The sequence below is a fragment of the Lynx canadensis genome, chromosome C2, assembly GCF_007474595.2.
Source record: "Lynx canadensis isolate LIC74 chromosome C2, mLynCan4.pri.v2, whole genome shotgun sequence".
NCBI lineage: Eukaryota > Metazoa > Chordata > Mammalia > Carnivora > Felidae > Lynx > Lynx canadensis.
The window spans coordinates 136,487,850-136,513,360 of NC_044311.2; positions in this window are offsets into that span (position 1 = coordinate 136,487,850).

Consider the following 25,511-nt stretch of genomic DNA (forward strand, 5'->3'; position numbering starts at 1 on the left):
TTGAGGCCAATTATACTGATGTGAACAGAAAATGTACTGAAATCCAGAGGAGAAGAAGTTAACATAGACAGAACCTAAGACTCAATTTTGCAGATAGGATTTTTTTTCGAGAACCATATGCATTATATAATATAAATGGTACTGTTAAGAGCAAATATATTTGTTCCAGTTCTTAAAGGAATGTTCATGGTTTAGCATTTTTGCTGTAAACTCTCTTAGGAATATGTGAACTTCTTAGAAATAAAGGTTAAAAAACCTTTTTTTTTTCTTTTGGCGTATGAATTCTATGCTGTGTTCAGTATTCATTAAAACATACTTTTATTTTCTTTAACATATATATCCATTCAAATTCTATACTCCTAAGTTAGCTGCCACAAAGTTTTCTTATTATTTCAATATGGTATGTCCCTATGAAATGCTGTATATATATGTCTAAACTGTAAAAATTATACTGCAAATGTTGAAGTTTTGTATTTATGAGAGACATTGAAAGTATGGCTTACAGTATATCAAAATTGTCACTCTTCACCATTTGTATATTAATAGTAAAGATACTTTTACTTTAATAAAGTGTTGCATTTATGTTTATTTTGAATAATATCTCTGCAGTGAGTGAGCTTATGACTTGACAAACATTTTCATTTAAAATAAAAAATTCCAAACCTATCTCTATATATTTGAAAAAAAAAGAGAATGCTTTCTGCCACTTTGCCTTACCCTGAGTCCCAATCTTTTGGTAATAAACAGTCGGTAACAGTGGTTCTCAAAGTCTGATCCCCAGACCAGTACCTTCAGCAGGACCTGGGAATTTGCTAGAAATAAATGTAAGTTTCTGGACCCCACTACACATGTCCTAAATCAGAAGAATCTGGAAAGGGCTATGGGAGTTTATGTTTTAACAAGACTTTCTGGTGATTCTGATGCACACAGAAATTAGAGGTTCAGTGGGTTGGAGACACATTTTGAGTGACAATCTAGAAGTTCATAACTTCTAGTTCATGGGGAATTTTATTTCCCATTATTATATAGATTATCTACTTGCAGGATTTCATGAGTTATAAAAGAATAAAGCTAACCATTCCTCACATGCTTATACAAGGTGTTTTCATTTTTTTAATCAGTGTAAAGTTCAACTTATTCTTAAATGAAAAAAAAAAGTAAATATCAAGTTTTCACAAGGGAGCAATTTTTAATATCAGCCATACAAATATCACAAAGTACATACACATATAGAATAAAAATAACATTAAATACGTGGTCAAGAGTGAAAAAAAATAACATTAAACAGGTGGATATTGTGCTTGCTCTGTGAGTATCCTACATTTAATTAAAAGAACAATGATAATAAAATACAAAACATACCATGAGAAAGAGGCTAAAATGAAGTCTCTGATATATGATAAAAATGGATCATGTAACTTTGTTAGTATTTTAGAGAATTTCTTTTATTTCTTTCTAACATAAGCCATTGCCTACTATAATTCTTTTTATTTGTAATATAGGTAATGAATACATTCTCCTAAGATTCATGTCATATATGGAGTCAGCACTTTAAATTTCGCTCTCAATTTCATTAACTTTTCTGAATGAATTTTCAATGTACAACTTAGAATGTTCTCAAATCATATATAATATTTTCTATTTTATGTGAAGTGTCTCATATATGTATGTGTCCTTGGCATAACTTTGTTTTCTAAAACAAAATACACACATTTGGGTATTTTAACTTTTCTGGATAACTTAACTTACCTTTCTCAGACAGAATTTTTTTGTGGGGGACATAGGGGAGGCAACTATACTATTGTACTAGAATAATATTAAATTTGCTCAAAATTTCATTTACTCTGTCTTTTTATTAATGCAGCAGGCTATAAAGGCAGAGGTTTCCAGTATTAACATATCTTAGTATTTGGAGAAAAAAAAACATTCACCTGATGATTCAGTTCATATCAACGTCTCTTCTTTCACTTCCAATTTCCACGTTCCCCTCTACAGATCATTTATCTTCCATTATCTGCCATAGCACGAGCATGAACCATGCCTGAAATGGCCTGACAAAATTGAGATATATAGAAGAAGGAATGATTGCCAAAATCAAACCAATCACATTGAGAATCAAGCAACTACAAACATTCTTAGAAGAGTCATTTTATAAAAGGAGGGGTCTAGAAGGAAGGCATAATATTCCCCCTTATGAAGGGGGATGAAACATATACTAAAGATCACTCAGTGGGAGCTGGGGAAGATGGACTATGTGAAGCTCTCTTGCCAATTCAAATGGAAACATCCCTTGAAAAGCATAAATAAAATTTTCACTGATTCAAAAAACCAAGAGATCCACATCTGTATTCACCAGAAAAAAAGATGAGACAAGAATGTCCCACAAAGTTGCAGCGGGGATAGAACTGACATCACTAAAGTAATATTACACAACACATAGAAGCCAGATATTGGAAATAGAATATGCCTAGGTTCACATTCCAATTCTACAACCCATTGCTAGCTCTGAACTTAAGCAATGTATATAAAAATTTAAACCTTGATTTCATCATCTCTAAAATATGATTGTAAAGTGAATAATATTCATTTCCAAGAGTTGATATAAGGATTTATTGAGATAATGTTTATAAAACTCCTTATGCAGTGATGCAGTGTCTACCACACAGAATACCAATAAGTGGTGGCCATGATTATCTCTGTATCTGTCATATTTCAATACTGATTTTTTTTTTTTTTGAGAGAGAGCATGCAAGCAGGGTAGCAGAAGGAGAAGGGAAAGAGAATCCTAAGCAGGCTCTGCACTGTCAGCACAGAGCCATGTGTGGGGCTCAAATTCATTCATTAACCATGAGATCATGACGTGAGCCAAAATCAACAGTTAAATCACTTTAACCGACTGAGCCACCCAGGCGCACCTCAACACTACTTCTACCAAGTTGTGTTAGACAGCTACTTCCCATCCTTTAGAGAGTGACCATAAATAAATCATTTCATGATTCATTAAATTATTTATCAATAGGTTAAATTTGAGTCACTGAAAAAGTTGAAAGCATGATTTCTCCTTTCATTACTTCTTCTTCCGTTTTAATTATCTTTTGCTGAATACCAAATCAAGCCAAAGTGTAATGGCTTACACCGTCGACAATATATTATTTTTCATGATCATATCGATTAACTTGATTCAGCTTGGTGATAATTTTACTCCAAATGGTATAGCTGAGTTCACTTATGTGGCTACTGGTTTCTAAGAGGAAACCTTACACATGGAAGCCTTGGTGTCTATACATGCTTGACAAGACTCTGTTTGCATCACACTTAGAATATTCGACTGGTGAATAAACATATAGGCAATGTGTGACCATAACTGGGTGTGTCAACAGCATGATATATATAAGCAATATTCATGTTATAAGTATGGAAACATCCTCCTTCTGTCTCCTAATGTTTCACATCTTTTCCACATGCAAAATTTACTTATCCCCTTCCCAAGACTTCCAAAGTCTTATTTCATTATGTTAAGAGAATCAAGCTTAAATTTCGGACTTAATTCAACTAAATAAATTTGAGGTGTCAGTAAGACTCCTCAGTTATTATGTCTTGGGTGTGCTTTTTCAGTGCAGAGGCCTGGGCCCTCAAAAGACAGTTTAACTGCCCCCCAGAAACCTCTACAGACAATTGTGAGACATGAGCAGAAAAATAACAATGGACATTATCATTTAAGATAAAGAAGGAGGAAATACATGAATTCAACGATTACATGTCTATAGAAATTTTGAAATCCAACCAATCAAACGTTACCAGTTCTCCTTGCCTCCAGCCTAAGACACTTTCCATGGCTTGGATCCAGTTCTACTCGCCCTGGGTACGGTTACTAAATCCATTGTTCTCAGGGGCTCTTAGGATAACTCTTTGAGGTATTCATCCTTTTTTGTAGGAAATTGTATGTGATTGTAGCTGAACAAATTTCTTGTCTTGCTTTCTGGTCAGGTATATCTAGTACTTAGGAATGTATTTTAATTTAAACCAAGTCCCATTAAGTTCAAGCTGATATAACTCCTTTAAAAACTGTGAGGTTTTTTATGTATCAAATTATAACCACTGTGTTAGACAAAATCACCTTCTCAAATATCTTTAAAACAGTCTCCTCTCTACATTGGGCTGCAAATTGAGGTCCTATTGAATACAGCCCTTAAGTTTCTTAAAAACTCATTTGTCTAATTAAGAAAGCTTACAAGCATTTCCCTAAGTTTCTATGTGACCTAAACAAAGGATACCCTTATTGTGATTTTGACCTCAAGACTATATTTTACTGACAAAAGCCTAATTTGATATTTATCCTTATGCCATTTATTACTTTGAGAAATTTTTGAAGGCTATAAATGTGGAAGGAGGGAACAAGTCTTGGGTACAAATTAATTCTTCTAAATTCTGCTTACAACTTGAGCATATATCTTGTTAGCACATCTTTCTCTTGAAAGAGCTTATCATCCCTGAAAAGAAAAGAAAGACAGTTACCTCATTCAGTATGCTGCCTGGAAATCTCCTTAGTCAGATTCACAAACTCATTAGATACATTTTGCGTTTTCCATTTTATCACAGGTAACAGCTTCCCTAATTGTTCTGTCTGTATAAAACTTGGTTATCTTTGTCTCCAGTCTCTAATAGCAACTGTTTTAGTGCACTTCACAGTCTCCTTACCCAGTTCTTTAGCTCCTATCCAGTCACAAAGGTAAGGACAGAAGTCTCAGGTTTTGTTACAATAGTCACCCACTTGCAGGTACAATTTGTGTTTCGCTAACCTGAGTTGTATTGTTTCCTATTGCTGCTGTAAGAAAGTAAAAGGAAGTTAGTAACTTCAAAACAAAACAGAACAAAACAAAACAAGAGACTAATTTATTATTCCACCGTTGTACACGTGAGGCTCTGATATGGGCCTCACTGGGCTAAAATCAAAGTGCCTGCATGATTATGTTAGTCTGAAGGCTCCTAGAATGTCTTAGTCAGTTCAAGCTACTATAACATGTTACTATAGTATCCATGGCTTAAACAACATTTGTTTCTTACAGTTTTGGAAGCTGGAAGTCTGGGATTAGGGTGCCAGCAAGGATGGGGGCTTGGTGAAGGTCGTCTTCCTGGTGATGTCCTCACGTGGCCTTTCCTTGGTGTGTAAAAGAAGAGAGAGAAAGAGGAAGAGAGGGAAAGAAAGGAAGAGCAGGGGGAGACCTCAAATATGATTCTCTTTTTATGAAGGCATTAACCTCATCACGAAGGCCTGACTCTCAGGACCTAATCTAACCCTAATGACTTCCCACAGACCTCACCTCCAAGTACCATCACACTGGGGATTGAGTTTCAACATATAAATTTGAATGGGATAGAAACATTCAGTTTATAAGATTGCCTGCATTCCTTAACTCATAGTAACCTTCCATCTACAAAGCCAGCAACTACATAACTCAGATCTCTGTTTTTATCAACATGCCTTCTCCCTGCCTCCCTATTTCTTGTTAAAAAGCTCTGAGATCATATCGTGTCCACCTGGATAATCCAACATAATGTCCCTTCTCCTCATTCCTAACTTTTTTTCTTTTTTTTTTTAAGGTTTTATTTATTTTTGAGACAGAGAGAGACAGAGCATGAACGGGGGAGGGGCAGAGAGAGAGGGAGACACAGAATCGGAAACAGGTTCCAGGCTCTGAGCCATCAGCCCAGAGCCCGACGCGGGGCTCGAACTCACGGACCGCGAGATCGTGACCTGAGCTGAAGTCAGACGCTTAACCGACTGCGCCACCCAGGCGCCCCTCCTCGTTCCTAACTTAATCAAATGTGCAAACTTTTTTTTTTTTTTTCTCCCAGCTAAGCCAATAGATTTGCAGATTTTAAGGATTAGGACCTAGGCATTCTTTGAGGGCTATTATTCTGCCCACCAGTCTACATTATAAACCATTGCCAAATATAATGGCAAAGCAACTACACTATTATATTAATGATTTTTATGTGTAGATTTTGCTCAATTTGAAGTTCTTTTGCCTTGTTGATGTGCTCAGGTCAGTTACACAGCTGCATTTGGCTGGAATCTCAGGGGAAACAAGAATGTGGAAAATGGCTTCTCTCCCTCTAGGTCTTTCTCTGCAGAACCTCAGATCATTCTGCAGTCCCATCCAAAGATCTTTAGAGTATGGTGAATGGCTTTCAAAAGGGAGTTTTTCAGGAGTGCAAGTTCCAGTGTGCAATTTTTTGTCAAGCCTCTGTTTGCACTCCTCTTGTTAATATGACAACATCCAAAGGTTGTGCTCACCCAGCCACTGTGAGAGGATTTCATCAAGAGGCATGATGGATTGGCAGTGACCGATAAAATACATCATACCAAGCAGTGAAATGGCTCAAAATACTAAAGTTGCAATAGATAGAAAGGTTTTACACTCAGAAAATCACAGTGAATGAAATAAATAATACAGTGTATATAGATACTTGACGCCTCATTATTAATTCCCATTATTTAAAAAAAATGTTTATTTATTTTTGAGAGAGAGAGGGAAACAGAGCACGAGTGGGGGCGTAGAGAGAGAGGGGGACAGAGTATCCAAAGCAGGCTCCAGGCTCTGAGCTGTCAGCACAGAGCCAGACGCAGGGCTCAAACTCACAGAGTGTGACATCATAGCCTGACTCGAAGTCGGATACCCAAACGACTGAGTCACCCAGGTGTTCCAATTCCCATTATTTTTATAACTAGAATTCTGATCAACAGAAAGGTGAAATGATTTTTCTTCGTTTTGTATATCTGAGGAGGGACAGAAACAAGATTCAAATTCATGTTAAGCCACTTCTATTCAGATTTTTTTCCATTAAGCATCACATATCAAGAAAAAATATATATTAATATATTTAAAGTTAATCTCAGGGACACCTAGGTGGCTCAGTCAAGCATCCAACTTCAACTCAGGTCATAATCTCATGGTTTGTGAGTTCGAGCCCTGCACTGGGCTCTGTGCTGACAGTGTGAAGCCTGCTTGGGATTCTCTCTCTCTCTTTCCCTCACTCTCTGCCCCTCCCCCACTCATGCACACACTTTTCCTCTCTCTCAAAATAAATGAATAAAATTTAAAAAAATTAATCTCAGAATATAACTGGTTTAAACGCAAGATCTTCAGTCACACTCTCCACATATACAGATTTGGCAATAAAGCAATATTACTAGAATCAACTACATAACTTTAAAATATACATGATGATAATATATTAACTGTAAGAAATAAAATAAGTATAGTCTAAAAAATATAAGGAACAACATTACAGAACACATATTAAAGCTTCGCTTTTTTTTAACATTTATTTATTTTTGAGACAGAGAGAGACAGAGCATGAACGGGGGGAGGGTCAGAGACAGAGGAAGACACAGAATCGGAAGCAGGCTCCAGGCTCCGAGCTGTCAGCACAGAGCCCGACACGGGGCTCGAACTTGTGAACCACAAGATCATGACCTGAGCTGAAGTCGGACACTTAACCGACTGAGCCACCCAGGCGCCCCTAAAGCTTTGTTTTTTAAAATTCAGAGAAAAATTTATCAACCTCAATCAAATAAAATTGATTCAAATAATCACCTACCATGTTTTTACTCCAGAGTTGTAAGGAACATTCAAAGTCTAATTGTGCCATCTAAGAATGTTTGAAAAACTGATTACCTTAAAATAATCAGTAATTTTTAAAAATCAATAATATTTTAAAGGAGAGAACTGGCTACGTTTTTACAGTCTTTGTTCTATCTCCTGTTGACAAGAAATTATTCATAGGTCACTAATTAAAAACCATATATTTATAATAATCCATGTTTCTTGGAGATTTCAAATTCATTTATCCAGATTTTAAAGTATCCTGTACCTTACAAATTTAGCAATAATTGTGGTTTTCAATTGTTCATCAATAGGTGAATGAAAAATCAAATTATTACAGAGAACACACTTCATATGGCTCAACTACTTTTAAATGTATTGAGACTTATAGTATGACACAAAATACCATCTATCCTGGCAAATATTCCATCTAAATTTGAAAAGAATGTGTTTGGTGCTGCATTTTTGTGGAGTAGTCTATGAATATCCATTATGTCAATTTGGTTGATAAGACTACGTAAGGGTTCTATATCCTTACTGATTTTCTGTCTCTTGGTTCTATCAATTACTCACAGAATGGCATTAAAATCTGCAGTTATATCTGTGAACTGGTCTATTTGTTTTTGCAGTTCAATCAGTTTCTGCTGCTTTTGTTTTGAAGCTTGTTATTTTATATAGAAATATTTAGGGTTGTTATGTCTTCTTGATGAATTGGCTCCTTTATCATTATGAAAAGATTCTACTTACTTATCCCTTATAAAATTCTCTGTTCTCAAACCTGTTTTGTCTGAAATTAAGACAGACACTATACTGCTACCAACAAAAGGAGAGAACGATCACGAACAATGCAGCAATAAGCATGGTAACCGTGATATCTTTTTTGATATCCTGCTTTCATTTCCTTGGGCTACATACCCAGAAGTGGAATTGTTGAGTCACATAGCAATTGCATTTCTCAGTTTTTGAGGAACATCTATACTGTTACCTGGCGGCTATGTATATTTCCATTCCCACCAACAGCGGACGGTGTTCCCTCTTCTCTACATACTTGCCAACACTTGTTATCTCTTGTGTTCTTTGTTACAGCCATTCCAACAGGTGTGAGGTGGTATCTCATTGTCGTTTCGATTTGCATTTTCCTGATGATTCATGATGTTGAGTATCTTTTCATGTACCTGTTAGCCATTTTATGTGTCTTCTTTGGAGAGATGTCTATTCAGTTTCTGCACCCATTTTTTAATCAGATTGTTTGTTTTTGTCACTGAGTTGTAGGATCTAAAATATGGAAGCGACTTAAGAATCCAACTTAAATGAACAAAGAACATGTGGTATATAGTACATAGATAAAATACCTACGCTCAATGGAGTATTATTCATCCATAAGAAAGAAGAGCTTTCTGTTATTTGTGACAACATGATGGACCTTTGAGGGCACTGTGCTAAGTGAGATAAGTCAGGCAGAGAAAGACAAATACTGTATGATGTCAGTTACATGCAGAATCTAAAAAAGTTGATCTTGTAGAAGCAGAGAGATCTTGTAAAGCAGAGAGAAGCAGAGAGAAGTAGGGATTGAGTGGGGAAACTGGAAATGTGTGGTCAAAGGGTACACACTTACAGTCACATAAATAAGTTTTGGAGGTCTAATGCCCAGCATTGTGGTTATAGTAAAAAAATACTATATTATATACTTCAAAGTTGTTAAGAAATTAGATAACACAATGCATACCTTAAACTTACAGAATGTTATATGTCAATTATATCTGAACTTAAAATAAAATAAATTAAATATTGTCACAAACAATATACATGATTCTCAAAATTATTTGCTTGCGTGAAAAAGTCCAGAAACAAGAGATCAGGTTTTTAAACCTGATCATTTATTTAAACAAACAAACAAACAACAACAACAACAAAAAAAAAAAACAAAGAAAAAGAAGCAAAACTTTAGAAAATGTAACCTAACCCATAGTAAATTAAATATCAGTGGTTTTCTAGGCATGGGGAAACTGGGATGGAATAGAAGGAAGAGATTACAAAGTGATACAGGACAAATTTGGGAGGGATGATACATGTACTTATCCTGATTATTTTGATGTTTTCATAGTTACATTCATTTGACAAAACTGGTTATATTGTACAAATACACACATACACTCTACTGTTTACTAATTGTGCATCAATAAAATTGTTCAAATGAAACATACATTTCTATGGCTGTGATCAAAATATAACAAAATTGTGCTATGTAACACTTGATGAGGTTAAGCTGTAACTTCTCCAAAAAAATATGTATTTTACTGTGAAGATGTAAAACATTATTCATCAAGTGCCCTTCAATTTATAGATGGGAAAATCCAACTACTAAGAATAATTAATGAAATGTACTATAAAACATTACCATAATTTGGTCTTTAAATTCACTTTCTTTGATATCCCATCTGAAAAAATCTTATTTTATTTAAAATTCTAACAATTAAGAAAACTGAACTTCTTTCTTAAATAAAGTGGGATACTTATTTTATAGTTTGGAGACATTTTAATAGCTATGGTGGAAAATTAAGTTTTAATTAAAGTAAATAGTGGCTGTAACTTAGAAATTATATTTAAAAATTATGATTGTGAAAAGAGCACCATCACCTAAATCCTAAATTGAAAAAAAGGAAGTAAAATAAATGACCTTTGTCACTTCATTAAGAAAGAATGAATGGATGAGGGGTGCTTTGTTGTCTCAATTGGTTGAACATCTTGGTTTTGGCTTAGGTCATGATCTCATGGGTTTGTGAGATAGCATTGAGCTTTGTGTTGGTAGCATGGAGACTGCTTGGGAATCTCTGTCTTTGCTCCTCCCCCACTTATGTGTGTTCTCTCTCTTTCTGTCCCTCTCTCTCAAAATAAATAAATAAGTTTTTTCAAAAAAATAGGAAAAAAAGAATAAATGAATGACTCAATGATTGAATGAAAGCTAATAGACCTAACTGTGAAATGCACTATAAAACTCCTAGTAGGGAACATAGGAGAAAATTTAGATGACTTTGGGTATGGTGAGACTCTCTATATATGACACCAAAGACATGATCCATGAAAGAAATAATTTATAAACTGGACTTCATTAAAGTTAAAAACTTCTGCTCTGTGAAAGACAATGTCAAGAGAAGAAGAACAGAAACTATAGACTAGGAGAAAACATTTGCAAAATACATATCTGATAATAGACTATTAAAAAAGAAAAAAAAAACCTCTTACAATTCAACAATAAGAAAACAAACAACTTGTTTAAAAAAAAAAAGGACTGTACTAACACAGACCTCACCAAAGAAGATATATAGATAGCTAATAAGCATATGAAAAGATGCTATATATGATACATCATCACGGAATGCAAATCAAAACAGGAATAAGATACTACACACACCTATTACAATGGCCACAAATCTAGGACCCTGACAACACCAAACACTAGTAAGAGTGTGGAGCAGCGAGAATTCTCATACAATGCTGATAGGAATGAAAGATTGTACAACCATTTAGGAAGACAGTTTAGTGTTTTCTTACAACACTAAACATAGTCTTACCATATGATCCAGTAATTGTGCTCCAAGGTATTTACCCAAAGTAGTGGAAAATATATTTACACAAAACCATCCATGTTAATTGGCCACTTTATTCATAAATGCCAAAACTTGGAAGCAACCAAGATGTTCTTTCTTAGGTGAATGGATATCCAGACAATGGGATATTATTCAGTACTAAAAGTAAATGAACTATCAAGCCATGAAAGTAAATGGAGAAAATTTAAATTCATCTTACTAAGTGAAAGTAGCTAATCTGAAAAGGCTACATAGTGCATGATTCCAACTTTATGATATTCTGGAAAAGACAAAACTATGGAGACAATAAGAACCTCAGTGGTTGCCATCTATGGGAGTGAGGGAGAGATGAATAAGCAGAGCACAGAGAATTTTGGGCATTGAAAATACTCCGTATGATACTATAAAAATTGACTTACGTCATTATATCTTTTTCTAATTCTGTAGAATGTACATCAGATGAGCCTGAAGGTGAACTACGGACTTTGGTTGATTATGATGTGTCACCGTAGATTCATGGTAGGTAACAAATGTTCCACTCTGGTGAGTGCTGTTGATAATAAGGGAGTCTCTGCATGTGTAGGAGCAGGAAATGTATAGGAAATCTCTGCATCTTCTTCCGAATTCTGTTGTAAGCTGAAAACTGCTCTTAAAAAAAGTCCGTAACAAAACCATACCTCAGGGTACAGAAAAAGTCTCAACAAATTCAAAACAATTGATGTCATACAGTGTGCCTTTTCCAACCACAAGGCTATGAAAATGTAAAGCAATCACAAGAAAAAATCTGGAAAGAAAAGAAATACATTGAGGTTAAGTAGCATGTTACTAAACAATGAATGAGCCAAAAAAGAAATCAAAAAGGAAATTAAAAAAATACATGGAGACAAATGAAAACACAAGAATCTAAAATCTTTGGGATGTAGCAAAATGGTTCTAAGAGGGAAGTTTATAGCAATACAGGCCTAATTCAAGAAGCAATCTCAAATAAACAACCTAACCTATCATCTAAGGAGCTAAGAAAGAAGAACAAACAAGATCCCAAAACAGAAGGGAGGAAATAATAAATATTAGTGCATAAATAAACAAAATAGAAACAAACCAACAAACAACAACAAAAAAAAATGAAAACAAAAACAAAAAAGAGAATAGATCAACAAATCCAGGAGCTGGTTCTTTGAAACACTTGACAAAATTGATAAACTGCTAGCCAGATGCATCAAAAAATAGAGAGGACTCAAAAAACAAAATCAGAAATGAAAAAAGAGAAATAACAACTGACACCACAGAATGCAAAGGATTGTAAGAGAATACAGTAAAACCCTCGTTTGCAAGCATAGTTCCTTCTAGAAACATGCTTGTAATCCAAAGCACTTGTATATCAAAGCAAATCTCCCCAAAAGAAATAATGGAAAATCAGATGATTCATTCCACAATCCAAAAATATTCATATAAAAATGATTATATACTGTAATATGATACAAAATAATAAAGAAAATACAAAATATAAAGAAATATAAACAAATTAACCTGAACTTAACTTTGAAAACCTTCGTGGCTGCTGTGAGGGAGACGAGAGGCAGCAGGGTTATTGTATAGGACAACTTTCACTATCACTAATGGAATGACTGCTATCTGTTGGCTAAATGGAATCTTTTCTTTTCCTGCACTCTTAACAAGTAACCTATGCAATGACACTTGCTTTTGCCTCCTTTTAAGGATTTTTCACAAATGTGACATTGCATTGTCCTTGAACTGATTCATTGATTGCACTACTACAGCCTTATTTGGGTGGTGCTTTTCTACAAAAATTTGCAACTGTTTCCCACATTTTGCATATCTCCCTAATCTCATTTAAAGTGAAGGACTCCTCTGCCTTTTTCTCTTCCTCCTCTGCAGACAACATGCAGACGTAGAATTCTTATAAAATCTTGCAATTTTAGCCACTTGCATATCTCGCTTGTAGTTCTCAATGATTTCCTTCCTAACTTCCACCATAATTATCTCCTTCTTCTTCCCCCCTTCCTTCCTCTCTTTTCAATCTTTTTCTGTATGCAGGCCAACATACGCTCTCATGGATGTTGACTACAGTACAGTATTAATAAACTCTTGTATACCGTATTTAATGTAACTGGCAATAAGGCAGCAGAGGAAAGGGTCTATATCTGCAGGCAGCCTGACCTCGAATGAAGCAAAGAATTCCTAAGCTTACTCCTGTATGGAAAAGCAAAGGACTGTTCACCAGTGCTTTGAAGTGACAAAAAATACACAGTTGTGAGAACCTTCCAATGTTCTGAAAACTCACGAATATCTACCAAACACTGTGGCCTGAAACTGATCATTGGAGCTTGGGAGACATCACCCACAATCCCACAGAGAGAGAGAGACAGAGAACAACACTGACTCAGTTGCGATCATGTGATGTTCAGTGTCAGGTACTACTCATACCATAAGACATTGCTTATTCAGCAAGTTAAAATTTATTAGAAATATTTGTTTATCTTGTGGAACACTCATAGAACAAGTCACTCGCAATCCAAGGTTTTATTGTACTTGGATTTTGGCAGGGAAGATCAGGGTAAATACACTTTCCTCTTAGATGTAGATGTTAATCCCAAAAGCTAGGTCTCAATCTTGCAATCACATCTGGTTTCCTGTCTGAAAAAGGTAACCTAAAGAAACAGAATCAATTGATGGAGAAAAAACAAATTTAATGACATTCGTTGAAATTGTACAAGAAGTTGTGCCAAAGCTATCCATCCCTCTGGAATTTTCAATTAGTGAAGTTAACACATTCCCTAGCCTAAGCCAGTATGAGTAAGGTCTTTTTATCTGTATCCTAAATATTCCTAAGTAATGCAATGATTACAGTGTGCTTTCACTTTTATTTAACTCATTTTCTACATCTTTCCTGGTAGATTAAAATTTAAAAAGTTTGGGTCCAATTTAACTGTACAGGTTTCTTTGTGAGGTGTGGTCAATTGGTAATAACTCTCTGAATTTAATTTATCTCTTCCCACTAGCTATTTACTTACAGATAGGATACCCCAGGAGGACCCATAAAAATAATGATCACTCTTCATTAAGAGAATCAGAAGGAAACTGGGCCATCTGTGATGTTCCCAATGGTAAATAATAAGTGGATGTCAAACAAATAACAATGAAAAGCCCCGGCAGGGATTTTAATGTTCTGATAATAACAGAAGCTGTGAGTGACCTATGTTGTAATGGCCGTAAATGATCATGACCATGAATGAGTCATTAAGGTTTTTGCTATTCAAAATTTTACTCTAAACTCTAAATAGAGGACATTCCAAGATGGGAATGAGGTTGAAGGAGAGTATACTTGTATTATAGCTCATAAAATTTATGCTACAAAAACATATATCAAAATTGAAGCATTCCAAATTATCAAAGATAATTATGTTGTCTAAATTCTTAGCCTTTCCAGATTTGCAAATCTAAAATAACTGAAAGATTTTCAAAAAACTATCAAAAAGCTGTTTTCTGGCTCCAGTTATATAATTTCAGATGGATATTGCTTGTAGATTATTAGGTAGGTCACCAATGAAAACTGACGTGTTCTCATACTTTATGTGTCTTCATGCTGTCACATAGCCAGAGCAGTGTCAAACCCATTGACAGGTTTTTATTCCATGGAAAGACTAAATGGTCACACTCACATTTTCCACAGTGGTTTCCCTGAAGTTGTGCTCAGTAGCAAATCAAGTACATTATTTCCATTGCCAGCAGTGAGCTCATTTGGAAGAGATTCAATTCCATGCCAAGGACAATAATCTTCCTGTTCAGCCTGTCCATTTCAGTCCCATTTTGTGGTGGCCCACCCAATCAGTCCCACACACTACAGGCTGATACATACAAACTGTTAATGCCTAGCCTCCCAGCTGCTTCTCTACCCATTGTCCCAATCTCTGTATGTCTCATTCGTAATGTAATCCCTATTCTATTGCCTACACCACAGACCCTCTCAAGACATTGCCTGCAGTGATTCTTCTGTCTAAACTATTCTTCCTTTCTTCTCAATTGTAAAGCCCCTTTCCCTTTTTTATGAACTGACTCATGTCTTAACATCTATGCATTTCCTGTCCTGACTCAGTCACTTCCTCCCTCTTCTCCCATTGTACCCTTCCATGCGTTTATTTTAATTAGTTGGTTCTGATTCCTCAGCAGAATGAACTGGACAAGAAGAAGAATTGTTCATTTTGTATAGTTTCTTTGAGGATTTGTTTTTCACAAGAAATCTTTCTTTAATGGGTCAATGACTTAAAAATGATTCCAAGACGATTCTAGGGGGCAGATCCTTTCTAAAGCTCAGAGATAGTGTAAAGGATGTCTATGAAACCTAAGAAATTATCCAAAAATACTGTGCATGTTTGCTCATGTACACAAAGCAACAATCATTTGATCAGACAGATTCTCAAATGTGTCCCATGGACAATAGAGGTTGAGGACCATAGCTCTAAGGGATTAGGGAAGAAAGATGAAGAAATAATAGGGAACTCTTCTCTGTTATATTGTCCACATATTTTTTAGAATTTCTTTCTTTTATTTCAGTGTGGCAAAATACTCTGCATTATTCAAAAGGTAAGATACTATAAATGTTTATTTTTTATTACTAAAAAAAATGCTTCATTTTCTTGTTTGTGTTCCTAGACTGTAGATTTTTTTATCCTGTGGGTTTGGAATCCTTGACATAAAAATGGTCTATACACCCCAGAAATGTAGGGTGAGAAAAACATTACTGAAAAAGAGGTCAATCTTACCAATCTAAGAAAAACTCACAGACATACACACTCAAAATCCTTGCACCACATAGTTCTTTTTAATGTGCTAATAATCAGTTATGAGTTTGTGCAGTTGTTTCAATTATTGGCTGTTAGAATGTGGTTTTTCTCTATAGCAGATCTTGACAGCTATTAAGTTAAAATTTTATGCAATGAAATATACGTAGACCCAAAATAAAACAGATAAAAAAATATTCTTAGGCTTAAGGCCACACGTAACACCAAACACATGCATTAATTGTAAACAAAATCACATTCTCAATAAAATTTGAATTAGGGGCACCAGGGTGGCTCAGTTGGTAAAGCGTCTGACTCTTGATTTTGGCTCAAGTAATGATCTGATGGTTTGTGAGTTCAAGCCCTGCTTCAGGCTCTGCAACAATAGTGTGGAGCCTACTTAGGATTCTCTCTCTCCCTCTCTCCCTGCCCCTCCCTTGATCACTCTCTCTCTCTCTCTCTCTCTCTCTCTCCCTCTTTCTCTCTCTCAAAAATAAATAAATAAACTTAAAAAAATTGAATTAGCATCATTACATTAATGTGATTGGTACTGTTGATTTATTGAAACTAATGTTGGCGTTAGGTTTGGCAGTAAAAAGGGTCTTTTGCATTTGACTTCTTTCCTTGATCATCACAATTCAGAAGGTAATATCCCCTTTGAGATGTTTCTATTATTGCTATGGTTATATAACCTTTAAAAATTAGTTTTTATCAGTTCCCCATATCTTACAGGACCAATAATATACCCACCAAATATAATGATTTTACGTTAATACCATTTCTAAAGAACAGTTACGTGTTAGTAAGTAAAAGGACCATAGTCAGATATACTTGAAATGTGAAGGTTTCGTTGACCTGCTTTTTTGTTCATTCAGTTGTTCTGTTTTGTTTTAGTTCAGTACGTCCATGCTAGTTTGCACTTTAGGATAACTTAAATCTCCTCCCACTTTCACTTTTCCCCTCAATGTAAACCACAGTGAAATCTTTACTTAAATTCTGAACCATAATATGATTTTACTTTCACTTGCCACAGACATGCTCATGTGCAAAAGAAAATAAATACAAAAATCCTATGGCCATGTTTGTTTATGAAATTGACATCTAGTTGATGCAGAATATTTTGACAGATTTTTTCAAGATTAGCATGCAGTTTAAAAGCCATGACAAAAAATATAGTATCCCTCTGTAGACCCTTAGAACACTGTAGAAACCTTTAAGAAGGGGTGCCTGGGTGGCGCAGTCGGTTAAGCGTCCGACTTCAGCCAGGTCACGATCTCGCGGTCCGTGAGTTCGAGCCCCGCGTCGGGCTCTGGGCTGACAGCTCGGAGCCTGGAGCCTGCTTCCGATTCTGTGTCTCCCTCTCTCTCTGCCCCTCCCCCATTCATGCTCTGTCTCTCTCTGTCTCAAAAATAAATAAAAACGTTAAAAAAAAAAGAAACCTTTAAGAAGCACTTTTGTAAATTAGTAAGTTAAGTCCTCAGTAGAATCTATGAGACATGTAGTGACATCTTCACTTTATATAGATTCTAAGATAAAGATTTGGATCAGTTAAATATGTCACAACATCCCACCACACAGCGATAATCTACAAAAGCAGGATTCAGAGTCAGATCTATCTAATTCCAAGGGCTTAATTCTCTCCATTACTACCGATCAACTTCTCCTGTTACCTATCTTGATATACACTTAGTAACACTTACTTCACTACTTTAAGAAAAGCAGCTCAGCAGTATGCATAAGCCACCAGACATTTGTGAATATTATATTAAATTCCTACGATAAAATTAACCAAAATCTTTCCAAGAGCCACCAATTATTTCTGCAATAACCTCTCAAAAGTTAAAAAGAAAAAAAAGTATTTAACTCAGCAAAGCCGTCTCAGTCATTTACTTGCCTTTTAGCCCCACAGTGATCTAGCTTATAGCTCTTTTGACTTGAATTCCAAAGAGAGGCCTGAGATGTGAAAAGAAAAAGAGGTCATTGAAATCTCTATACTGTACAGACATGCTATGATCAATAGGACTGGGAATTCCTGACAGAGAGTAGAAAGTGAGTGAAGAAAGCTTGAAATTTGGAAGAAGTTGATTGCTTACCACAAACTTTTGGTTATTCATCTTGCCGCCATGTTGTGTAATAATTGTACCCATCTTTTCCATTTTCAAAGAATGCAATGTGATATATTTTTTTAAGTTATTCTCCTTTATTCAATAAAGGTTATCAATCAGTCAGTCTATACTGCCACCTGTGTTTTTATTTTGACTGAATTTTTCTCTGTGTTTAGCACCATTACACTGGGCATTTCTGTGGTGAATCTGAAGTGGTACAAATGCAATAGGAAAGCTGTAGCAAAGGCAGAGAAAATTTTTGAGATATTATTTGATCTCAGTGGCAGTCAATTTGATAGCTGGTATTTAATGGAAAATAAGTGAACATTCCTACCCATGACCTTTTCACTTTAAAGTGAATTACTGTTATATAGTTCCCATCATTAGTTTTCCCTCTAATCTTTTTTTTCTCATAGAAAAGCAATTCACTTGAATAAAATCCCATCTTTTCTGAATCTCAGCATATATTCTGCTTGACTGTGGGTATTCAGTATTTTCTTTTCCTATAACTATTTAACATGGGTGTTCTTAAACAGCCTTAGGATAAATGTTAGGGTTGTAAAGATTTAAGTTTAGTTTTGTTTTTGTTTCACCCTTACCCTGCTGGTAACCATTTTTCTTGAAGTTGGAAAATCCATTCCTTTAAAATTAAAAGGCATTCACTCAAAACAATGTTTCTTAACTTTTGCTGGTATGGTTTATACCAATTACACCTTAAAGAGTATTAGGACAATTCAAATTCAAATACACAACAAACAACTAAAGAAGTATTGAATAGACATAATGAATTGAAATATCTATTTTAATACCTTATTTCATGGAGTATTTGAGACTAAATTGACAGTCAATTAAAAATGGAAAGAAGCTATTCTACAATGTATAACTTGAGAAAAGAAAAATCTTACTGTAACGGAAGAAGGCTGCTAAATTTTTATAGGAGCACAGATTTGTTACAGGAAAAGTAAGTGTTTGACTTTCTCCACACTGTAGACCAGACAGAGTCCCAGACTCATGTCACTAGCATGTCCGAGTGACCAATTTGAGAGGCTACCACAACGTGTATGGGTCTGTAAGAGTGGTATAAGTCATTAGGGGCCAAGGTTTCAATGGAGAATAAAAACAAAAGACAACAATAAAATCCAACTACAATTTGTTCTACTTTTTATTATCATTATATGTTGACAATTCCAGTGATAAAATGTTCTTCAAGACAGGGCAGATTGCTCCCATGGCCTCTCTCCCTTGGTATGTCACTCATTAGGGGTCAAGAATGCAGCCTGCCATGTGTGATTCAAGAGTGCATTTGACTATAAAACAAAAGTGGAATTCATGGACCCTGTCGTCATTTTTTTCTGCCTTCCACTCTCCTGGGTTGAGAAGGAAAGAGCTGCTGTTTTTTTCCCCAGGTGTTACTTAAATGGATTTCTTAAAAGTCCATTTTATCTTAATAAGGATAGATAGGGCTAAAACTTGAAGTAAAACTGGAACCTTGAGAAATTTGTTCCAGGGAATTTCTTAAGGTACTAATTTCTTAAAGCTTATTTCTTTGTTGGTTACTGAGATGGAGAGTTGGGCAAAAGAGAAAATTAAAAAAAAAAAAAGTTTCGATCTTGGATGAAATTGCTTCGAAAAGGGCTACAAAGTTACAGGTATATTTATGCCATTGTTGGCTTTGGCTCATGAAGTTTCTCATTCTCTATCTCTGTTAACCCCTTTCTGGTGTTCAATTTATTTCCCCCTTTCTTTCACATGAGAAAAAAAGTCACACACTTAGATTTAGGACCAGTAGTAAGAAATAAATCTGAGATTTTACTTTAATTAAAAGGACCTATGCCTGCTTACAATTTTTTCTTTCTACATGGAGTGAAATTCTATTATCATGGATGCTAATGGACAGAGAAGTGGAATGTGTGCATTTGAGTGTGGGTGCATGAACAAAAACATATTAAGTTATGGTTTTATATTACTTGGGAGGTTCTATATAACATTATCCATTATAATTAGATATCATATAGAGAAATTAAACTTTTAAATATGTATTTTAAATATATATATATTAAATATATATTTTCAGAAAAGCAAAGATCTTTCCGGAGGGAAAATCCATGACTCTCTTTTTTATTCTTCCCCGAAATGATTTTATTTTTAGCCACAGTATATCATTTTTTCTCAAAGTATTTATGACTCAAAACAATTTCACTCAAAAATTTTTAAAATATTTATTTTTATTAAATTAAAAAAAATTATTTATTTTTGAGAGACAGAGAGAGAACACAAGCAGGGGAGGGGCAGAGAGAGAGGGAGACGCAGCATCCAAAGTAGACTCCAGGTTTTGAGCTGTCAGCAAAGAGCCTAAAGCAGGACTGGAACCCAGAGCTGCAAGATCATGACCAGAGCCAAAGTCGGATGCTTAACCGACTGAGCTGCCCAGGTGCCCCAATGTATATTTATTTTTGAGACACAGAGAGACCTAGTGCAGGCGGGGGAGGGACAGAGAAAGAGAGACACAAAATCCTAACCAGGCTTCATGCTCTGAACTGTCAGCACAGAGACCCACGAGGAACCTGAACCCATGAACCATGAGATCATGACCTGATCTGAAGTCGGACAGTTAACCGAGCCACCCATGACTCAAAAGAATTTCAGAAACCATCCATCTATACCTAGAATGTATAAAGAGGGAATAAGGGGGTGCCTGGGTGGCTCAGTCAGTTAGGTGTCTGACTTCAGCTCAGGTCATGATCTCACGGTCCTTGAGTTCCAGCCCCGCATCGGGCTCTGTGCTGATAGCTGGAGCCTGAAGCTTGCTTCGGATTCTGTGTCTCCCTGTCTCTCTGACCCTCTCCCACTAGCGCTCTGTCTCTCTCTTTCAAAAATGAATAAACATTAAAAAATTTTTTTTTTATAGAGGGAATCAGTCACTCAAACTATTTGATATCATCTGTGATGATATTGGAAATGTTCTTGCTGTCCAGTACAAGAACCACTTGCTGCATATGACTACTGAATACTTGTAACTAATATGGTTAAGAAAAATTTTAATTTTTTCATTTTAATTCATTTGAGCTTAAATTGCCACAGGAAATTAGCTGCTACCCTATTATTCAGTGCAGCATGTGATGCTGCATTTAAAATATGCTGGCTTGGAGTGCCTGGGTGGCTCAGTAGTTTGTGTCCAACTTCAGCTCGGGTCATGATCTCACGGTTTGTGGGTTCGAGCCCCGTGTTCCGCTTTGTGTTGAGAGCTCAGAGCCTGGAGCTTGCTTCAGATTCTGTGTTCCCCTCTCTCCTTCTCTCGTGTTCTGCCTCTCCCCCACTCGTGTTCTGTCTCTCTCTTTCTCTCTCTCTCAAAAATAAATAAACATTAAAATTTTTTAAATATACTTGCTCTGTGAGATGAAATTTTTCCTTGCTATTTAGAAATACCAAGAAAAGATATTACTTTCCTTTGTAGATTTAAGTCAATATAGACTAGACTGTTCAATTAGCCAGTATTCCCTCAAGTTCGGGAATGAACTGTATTAACAGAACAGGTATTAACAGAACAGATATTTGATTTCATATTTTGAAGTCCAGTGCTGCTTGGTGGATGTGCTGTGTGCTACGCCTAAGAGATAGAGGCCAGTTCCATCCTAACAGCTCAACTAGGTCATCTCATGACGTCAAGGGCTGCAGCACTGGTGAAAAAAAATGTGGGTAACTCACAAAGGCTAAAAATGAAAGAATTGACTCCTACCAAAAGTGGCACATGCTACTTTGCCATTAGTCAAGATAGTCACATGGCCCCAGTGAATATCCAAGAAGGTTTGGACTCTTCCCAGCACCCAAAGCAGAGAGAGCAGATAATGGTGAGCAAAAGTAGTCACTATTGCTCTGTATTTCACCTGTGTGACCTTGGATGCATTAGACTTCTAACTTCCAGTTTCTTTATCTTCTTAAAACAGGAAGATTAAAGTTGATCTCATAGAAGAACCATGAAGACTAAATAAGATAATCTTACGGAAATTGCATCACACAGAATCTGGCTCATAGTAAATGCACAATAAAGGTTAGTTCTATAGCACTTTTAGGCCATTGTTTATTTTTTTACGCAAGTTTTTTCCCTTGGCTATCAGTTAAAATGCATGCACATACCATAATATTGTCTATTTTCAATTTCACTTGGTGTTATATTTGTACATTTTTTCCTAATAGGATGAGAAGATTATTCAGTGACAAAAAAATTAAAGGAAACACGAAATATGTCTTATAGAATAAATGTTGGCACAAAGCATTTATTACCTATAGTATACCTCCTTAGGAACTTAATTAATATAGAAATGCATATAAAACTTGAAAAAATACAACAGTGTAATCTCTTAGTTATACTATCTCTTAATTGTAAATTTTTCATAAATCTGAAATACTCTGCATCACAACACCACACAGTGTTTTCAGGCATAGTGTGGGCAACTTTGGGGGAGGGAAGCAAATGGAAAATTAACCATGTATAATGAATACTTGAGCAAATATTAGAATGAAAATATGTTTACATAGCTAGAGGGCAAGTTTCAGCTGCTCCCAGGCATATTTAAATTATGCATTCTTATTTTAGAGGATATTTGACCTTTATATATGTGTGATTTTGGAAATGACTTCTTTTCATGATTTTGGTAAGATAATGCCCTGTGTGTTCTTATTTGATTGTGTCTAATCCTATTCAAACTAGTATTCAATAATAATAAGGCTGCTTGATGAGTGTCTTTCATTTTAGTGATGATTCAACAGCAAGCTGGTTACATTCTTTCATATGAATATGCTAGAAAGACAAAAAGCAGAGAAGCTCATCTTAGTTCTTGAGATGGACTCCTTGACTAATGTTATGTCTCATTCATGCACCATGGGAGGTAGGAACTTTAGTCTCACTATGCCGAGGATATTCAGTGCCTTCTGGTGAGTGTTTGATGAAAGTAGCATATTGTGGAATCACCCTCCATAGTTCTCTCATACCCACTGTCCCCTTACACACACACACACACACACACACACACATGCACACACACCCTAACACCTACCCCTTTCTGTATTTTCTTTCTCTTTACATTGCTCTGTTGTAGGTCTTAGAATGGAGACTGCTGCCCTACTGGTTGAGACACAGACATATTCCAGAAGGGCCTATGTTATTATGACATGGCATCAGCCACCATTCTTTCATTCATAACTAGTTGGAGGCTGAGATGTTGCAAAGAGTAAACAAAGTCTGGTGCAGACAGCCCATCTTTTATATGACCCATTCCATTTCTCATAAGCTGTTATCTTCTGCTCTCCTACCCCACATTTAGCAACTCTTACCATACCCAAGTTTGAGAAAGAAAGAAACTAAAAATGTGGCTCTAGTTATCTGACACAGATTTTACAATGTCTTCACCTACTAAGATTTCTATCCCTTTCAGTATAACATTTTTAAGCAGTATTTCCCAACATATAATTAGAACTTAGGATTTCATAAAGCTTAGTAAATATAATTTTAATAAAAAGAACTTAATATTTATTTAGAGAAAACTGAGCCTCCCAGATGCCACTTTATTTTCTGTGTGTGTTTGCATGCATGTGCAACTTACCACTCCTATGTAATCATCTTGTTATGCGAACCCCTGCATTTGAAGCAGTGAGCAGGGAGACTGTTATTAACAAGAATTAACTTCTATTTCAAGTTCTTGTAAAATCCATCGTTGTGTCTCTAATTCTCTTGTTACTACTAAAACTAATCAGGATATGCTTTTGTGTCTACCTCAAAATTAATTGTGAAGTTATGTACGGCCCAAGGAATCTCTCATTTGTATCTTTTCCAGGTGGAGATCTTCAGATTAAAGTACATTCTTGAAAGCTGAATTTCATGGTTGCAAAAGCAAGGGGGAAAAAAAATAAACAAATCTACCATAAAGTGGACAATGCTTTTGCAAGAATGGGATTGATAGTATCCGATGAAACATTTTAGCAAAATATGCCTTTCAAACCAGTCTATTCTGACACAAGTTTCTAGGCAAAATTACTCATTAGCATTTAATCAAGACAGTCCTGGGCCTTGCATGTGCCTCCAGCAACTGTCAAGATACTGTATTTAAATGATGAATAAAATGACAATTGCAACAAAGGTTCTTCATAGTCTGAAGTGTCAAATTTAGAACAGAGTATAAACTATTAGTTCCAGAGTATGTGCGTATGAGCTTAATATTTCCCTGTTAAATTCCAGCGCAACCTTAACATCTATTTCATAGTGAGAATTATACAGAACTTAGATTTAAAAAGAGAAATAGTTAAATCCCTTTAATGAAAAAGATGCATAAAGTAAAGTATAATTGTTCATGATAATATGCATACTTTTAGCTCAATCTGTTTTATAGTTATTAATAAATAAAATATGAATATGTATAAATTACATATCAGACTGGGTTCAAATATCTTCTCTTTGCCTTCTCAAAGTCTCATTAAATGTCAAACCTTCTAGGGGAGCCTCGGTGGCTCAGTCAGGCAAGGCTCTGATTCTTGATTTCGGCTCAGGTCATGATTTCACAGTGTGTGGGATCGAGTCCCAGGTTGGGCTGTGTGCTGGAAGTACAGAGTCTGCTTGGGATTCTCTCTCTCTCTCTCTCTCTCTCTCTCTGCCCCTCCGCTGCTCGCACTCTCTCTCTCTCCCTCAAAATAAATAAAGGTTAAAAAATGCCAGAACTTCTAAAGTTTCATGAAGATAAAAAATTATGCTAAATACATTTGATATGTATTTTAAACTATATTAATATGCATATATAAATGGAATATAGTTCTATATTTTTACACTATTGATGAACTAAGGAATGTGTGTCAAGCAAAAGTTACTTGCGGTTAACAAAAAGCATATTATACACCTTAAACAGAAAGTTATTAGTACAGGGAAATTGGTAAACACAAAAATGTTGGAAAGCTTTAAGTTGGGCCACCAGTCCATGACTCCCAAAGCTTTTATTGAAACCATCATAACTGTTGCATGCTGACTCCAGGCACTTATTTCTTGCTGTGTGGGCCCCAGAGCAAGTGTGTGTATGCTTGCATTCTCAGGAGCAAAACAGATGGCTTGAGCACCCAACCCATGTGACTCCGTCAATTCCCTTTTTCATATAATTTGTACAACCCAAATTGTAAAGGAATTTCGGAAATGTTGGCTTTTGTTCATTTTGTGTTTCACTTTCTAGCCTCTGTCCTACCGGAAGGCATGGTTGAGAAATACTGGCCTCCCTGCTCAGAGGTCCAGTCTTACCTGTGTGACACCAAATGCTGAGCCAGTTATTTGGAAAATTGGGGGGAAATGGACATTAAAAGGGAGCCCACTGGCAGATTAACTGCAGCACAGAACATGAAAAGAAAGTATAATTCTGTAAAAGGAAAAAAAAGGGT